Genomic DNA, 6,197 nt, shown 5'->3' with positions numbered 1-6,197 from the left:
TCATCTAAAAGTGCTTAGCTTCTAAAAACATATTTTAACTATACAGCGAAAACGTATCGTGTTATACTTACACCATAGAAGTTCTTCTCTTGATAGGAAGGTTACTTCAATTCGATCATTAACAGTGATTAGCCTCTCCTTTGGATTCTATCAAAATTAGAGACGACATAGTCAAAGCTTAGGCCGAAACTAAGTGCAAAACTTCGCTTTCTAATCTACCTACTTACTTTTATCCTCATCATCAATAAAGATATAAAGAAACAATCAAACTACATCAACAAAATGCCAACATCATGCTGCGGCCTCAAAACCAAAATGATGAGTTGGAGAAAAATGACACATATAAAGACGATACAAACATACCATAAAAAAAGTAGTACCAATAATTACATGCAAACCATGGAAAACTGTCGCTACAAAAAAACAAGATCCAAAAACCGAATCAGCAATAGTAAACGGAGCCTCAAAATACCCAAAAGCCTGAAGAGCTGTAAAATAAACACCTAAAATTACAGTGATACCAAGACTCTGAAGAGCTTCATTATGATTAGACCCCATAATAGCGTGATGAGCTCAAGTTACTGTAGACCCTGAAGACAAAAGAATAATAGTTTTCAAAAGAGGAATTTGAAATGGATTAAACGGAACAATTCCCTTAGGCGGCCAAGTTATACCAATCTCCACAGCAGGGGCCAGCCTTCTATGAAAAAAAGCCCCAAAAAACGAAAAAAAGAAAAACACTTCTGATACAATAAACAAAATCATTCCCCAGCGCAATCCAGCAACCACAACCCTAGTATGTAATCCCTGATAAGTCCTTTCACGTACTACATCTCGTCACCACTGAATTATAGTCAAGATAACAGCGATAAACTTCAAAACAAGAAGGTCCATATTAAATTGATGAAATCACTTAACTAACCCAGTAGTCAATATTATTGCTCTAATCGACCCAGTTAAAGGCCACGGTCTTATTTCTACCAAATGACAAGCATGATGTCCATGTGATGATGCCATTAGTTAATTTCTCTTGCAAACAAAGTTCTTAAAACGGCAAAAACATAAGACTGAATAACTGCAACAGCAAATTCAAGCAAAAGAAGTAAAACCTGAGCAACAAATAAAAGAATAAAAAAATAAGAAGTCAATGAAGGGCCAGTCCCCCTAAAAGAGTCAACAACAAATGACCAGCCATCATATTAGCCATTAACCGAACTGCCAAAGTCCCAGGTCGAATAATATTCCTAATACTTTCAATTAATACCATAAAGGGTATTAAAACTACAAGCGTCCCCTGAGGAACCAAATGAGCAAACATATGCTAAGTATGATTAAACCAACCGTAAATTATAAAAGTTAACCAAAGAGGAAGAACTAACCCCAAAGTCATAACTAAATGCCTAGATCTAGTAAAAACATAAGGCAAGAGACCTAAAAAATATTAAAAACAATAAACGAAAATAAAGAAACAAAAATAATAGTTCTACTCTGTTGTCTCGGCCCAAGAATATTCTTAAACTCCTGATGCAAGGCCATATTTAACTTATACCACACAACAGATCACCGAGAAGGAGAAACCCAATAAATATAAGGCAAAAATATCAACCCCCCAAAAGTAGAAAGTCAATTTAATTCCAACTCCATCAAACCAGGGGAAGGCTCAAAAATAGAAAACAACCTTGCTATCATTTTCAAATCTTTTCTACAATATTAATCTCCCCCTCTCTTGATTCAATTTTTTTTGGAACTCTAATATAATAATTCATTACAATAAAAACAATAAATGTAATTAAAAACATAACTAAATTCAGCCATAAAATCGGAGCCATCTGAGGGATCGGAGGTTATCCTCACAGGATAACTTAAGCCTGACAAACTTACGTTATTCTTTAATTAATCAACCAAACAATTATAAATTATAAACGGAATTAAAAGTCCAAAAAAATTAACAAACATACAATACGGCATCAACCATTTAAATCCCTGTTGATCTACAAAAGAGTTAAAGACATGATTGATACTCGAAGATAAAAATACAAAGTTACAAGAGCAGATCCAAGAAGCACAACTAATAAAACAAAATTACCTGCCCTTACCAACTCTTGAATGACTAACCACTTCGGAACAAAGCCAGTAAAAGAAGGAAGACCCCCTAACGACAACAAAGAAAAAAACACTAACATCTTTACCTCAACAGAAAAATTATAAGTCAAAAGATGATTAAAATGAAAAGCTTGCTTATAATGAAAAAGAACAACGATAGATAAAGAAATCAAAGAATAAAACAAAAAATAAAGACCTATAGTCACCTCTCTTACCAAAATAGAAGAAAGCATCCAAACGATATGATTAATCGAAGAAAAAGCCAGCACCTTACGCAGAGAGGTCTGATTAATACCCCCCACCGCATCTACAACAGCCAATAACATTCTAGCCACAGAAAAATACATCTCCATTATCCTCACCCTAGCCAAGTAACATAATAAAAACAAAGGAGCAATTTTTTGAATCCTCATTAAAATTATAGCCTGAGGCCAAAGCAAACCCCCCATAACCTGAGGAAACCAAAAATGAAAAGGAGCACCTCCTAACTTTAAAATCAAAGCACAAACAAAATAACAGAAGCAACCCTAAAATAAATTAACATAAAAGAAGCCGAAAAATAATTAAAGAAGACCCCAAACTTTGAATTAAAAACTACTTTAAAGCCGCCTCTGAAGAATACTGATTACTTTTAGTAATTATAAGAGGAATAAACGACAGCAAATTCAACTCCAATCCAACTCAAGCCCTGAATCATGAACAAGATGAAATAGAAAGCAAAGTTCCCGAAACTAAAGTAGAAAAAAACAGCAAATTAGGAAAAGAAAAATAAATTCAAAAGAGAAAATCCTTTAATTAAATACAAATTAATTAACTATTTCTTTTGGAGGTATAGGTAACATCCAAATTACAAAATTGACATTATCAGCGTCAACCTCCCTAAGAACTATACCACTTTTAACCATTAAAAAGAGGGAATTATGCCCATAAATGGGATATGAACCCATCAGCCTAACCTTAGCTTATCTTTTTAACTACCCACCAGAAGTAATTATACTATAATAGGTTTAAAAGACTTACACTTAAACTTCAGTCATCTGGTGAAATTTAACCTAAGCCTCATCAGAAGATGTAACTCATGACAAAAAAACTTAACAGAAACTCTCTCTACTACAATAGGCATAAAACTATGGTTGGCACCACAAATTTCCGAACACTGACCATAAAACAAACCAGGACGAGAAATTAAAAACCTAATCTGATTTAAACGACCAGGAATAGCATCAACTTTTACCCCCAAAGCAGGAACAGTTCAAGAATGAATAACATCCGCTGCCCTTACCAACAGTCGAATCTGAGTGTTGAAGGGTAACACAGCCCGATTATCAACATCTAAAAGCCGAAATCCAGCTTCCCCTAACTCCTCAGTAGGAACCATAAACGAATCAAACTCCAACTGAGAAAAATCTGAATACTCATAACTTCAATATCACTGATGCCCAATAGATTTTAAAGTTACACTTGGATTATTAACTTCATCCAACAAATAAAGAAGTCGCAGTGAAGGTAAAGCTCTTGATATCTCTAAAGCTTTCGACAGAGTATGGCACCGTTCCCTGCTGTCCAAACTCCCTTGCTATGGACTAACGTCTTTTGTTCCTTTGATTTCTTCTTATCTTAGTGACAGGAAAATAAGAGTAAAAGTAGATGATGTATATTCGAATTTCCACTCAATTAACGCCGGCGTGCCGCAGGGATCAGTTCTGGCGCCAACCCTATTTCTGGTTCATATTAATGATCTCTTATCTGTCACTCACAATCCCGTTCACTCATATGCAGATGACTCAACACTACATAGTTCATTCACACTCAGACGTCCATTTACAAAGTCTAATATCTCTACCTCTCAACTCAGTACAGCCATCTCCATAAATCAAGATCTAGCTACAATCAGTGAATAGGGACAAAACAACCTTGTCTCTTTTAATGCTAGTAAAACTAAATATATACAGTTTACTAATAGACAGATATTGCCAGATTCGTACATTACCTTCAGTGCTACTAACATTCCCATCTCCAAAAGTATTGAAATTCTTGGTGTCTCACTTAACAGTGCCCTCAGCTGGACCTCTCATGTCAGATCACTTGCTAAAACCGCCTCAAAGATACTTGGATTATTGTACAGAGTCCGTAACTTCTTCGCCGATGAGCAGTTAGCTATAATTTATAAGGGTCATGTGCGCTCTCAGCTTGAATATTGCTCACCCTTGTGGAATGGTTGTGGAAAGGTTGCATTAAGACAACTAGACAAAATTCAGAATAAAGCTGTTAGAATCATTAACAACCCTGCCATTACATATAAACTACCTCCCCTGCAAGTAAGAAGGAATGTTGCCTCCCTTGCATTATTTTACAGATATTTTTTTGGCAAATGCTCAGACGAAGTTGCGTCCATGATGCCACCTCTCCATGCCTTCCCTCGTGCTACACGGGCATCTGGTAGCGCTCATGACTGGAATGTCACTCAACCATATTGCAGAACTTCTGCCTATCAGAATTCTTTCATTCCCCGAACTGCATCTCTCTGGAACTCGCTTCCCCAGAGTTGTTTTCCTCCAAATTTCAACCCACAACTGTTCAAGTCTAACTGTTACAGTTATTTTATGAATAGAGGACACCAGTAATCTGGTGTATGGATTTTTTTTTTTCCCCATTTGTTTTTCCTTCCTCCGTTCTGTTATTTAAAAAAAAAAAAAAAAGCAATAAAAATCAAAATCAAAGCAGGGAGAACAGTCCAAATCACCTTAATTGTTTGATTTTCTAACAAAAAACCATTAATAAACCTATTAAAAAATAACTTAGATATTATATACCCTACAAGAGTTGTAATAAGAATTAAAACTACTATCGCATGATCATGAAAAAAAATTAACTGCTCCATAAGAGGTGAAGCCCTGTCTTGCAATCCTATATACCCTCAAGTTGCCATTAATTAATTTTAAAAGAGAATAATATTCTCATTCATAGGTCCTAAACCTAGTGCATTCATCTGCCATTTTAGAAATTAGAAAATAAAGGAATTTCTATATATCTATGATCCGCAGGAGGATATGCATGCTTTCACTCAATAGAGGTAGGAAAATACATTGAAAACACAACTACACGATAAGACACCAACCTCTCTCAAATAATAATAATAAACCCCAATACAGCTACTAAAGAAATCATAGACCCAAGAGATGATAAAACATTTCAAGCTGTGTAAGCATCTGGATAATCAGAATACCGCCGAGGCATCCCATTCAACCCTAAGAAATGCTGAGGGAAAAAAGTAATATTAACTTCCAAAAACATAGTACAAAAATGAATCTTCAACCACTTAGGATTTAACGCTAATCCAATAAACAAAGGATATCAATGCGCCAACCCAGCAAAAATCCCAAAGGCGGCACCCATCGAGAGCACATAATGAAAATGCGCCACAACATAGCAAGTATCATGTAAAATAATATCAATTGAAGAATTAGCTAACACAACCCCCGTTAATCCTCCTACCGTAAATAAAATAAATCCTAATCCTCAACACATAGGTCTATAATTAATTTGTGTTCCATGAAGAGCTCCTAACCATCTAAAAATCTTAATTCCAGTAGGAACCGCAATAATTATTGTTGCCGATGTAAAATATGCTCGAGTATCTACATCCATCCCCAAAGTAAACATATGATGAGCTCACACTACAAAACCAAGTATTCCAGTAGCTAACATAGCATAAATCATACCCAACCTTCCAAAAGCCTCTTTTTTTCCAGACTCCTGACTAACAATATGTGAAATTATCCCAAACGCAGGTAAAATTAAAATATATACCTCAGGATGCCAAAAAATAAAATAAAATAAAATAAATGTTGATAAAGAACTGGATCCCCTCCTCCACCTGGATCAAAGAAAGAAGTGTTCAAATTACGATCTGTTAATAACATGGTAATCGCACCAGCTAAATCAGGCAAAGAAATTAAAAGCAGAATAGCCGTAATAAACACTGACCAAGCAAACAAAGGCATACGATCCATCGTCATCCCCCGCGGAAGCATGTTAATAACAGTGGTCATAAAATTAATAGCACCCAAAATAGAAGAAACCCCAGCCAAATG

General features: G+C 35.5%; 1 pseudogene; it reads right to left on the bottom strand.

Annotated features, from left to right (window-relative positions):
• Positions 1–898: 898 nt before the first annotated feature.
• On the bottom strand, positions 899–1,689 carry LOC145416651 (ATP synthase subunit a pseudogene; annotated as a pseudogene).
• Between the last annotated feature and the right edge of the window lie 4,508 nt (positions 1,690–6,197).

Source organism: Coenobita brevimanus, chromosome 107 (assembly GCF_032717465.1).
Source record: "Coenobita brevimanus isolate Jiangsu-jjx chromosome 107, ASM3271746v2, whole genome shotgun sequence".
Classification (NCBI taxonomy): Eukaryota; Metazoa; Arthropoda; class Malacostraca; order Decapoda; family Coenobitidae; genus Coenobita; species Coenobita brevimanus.
The sequence above is the reverse complement of the archived record's forward strand: the minus strand, read 5'-3'. Positions and strand labels throughout refer to the sequence as shown.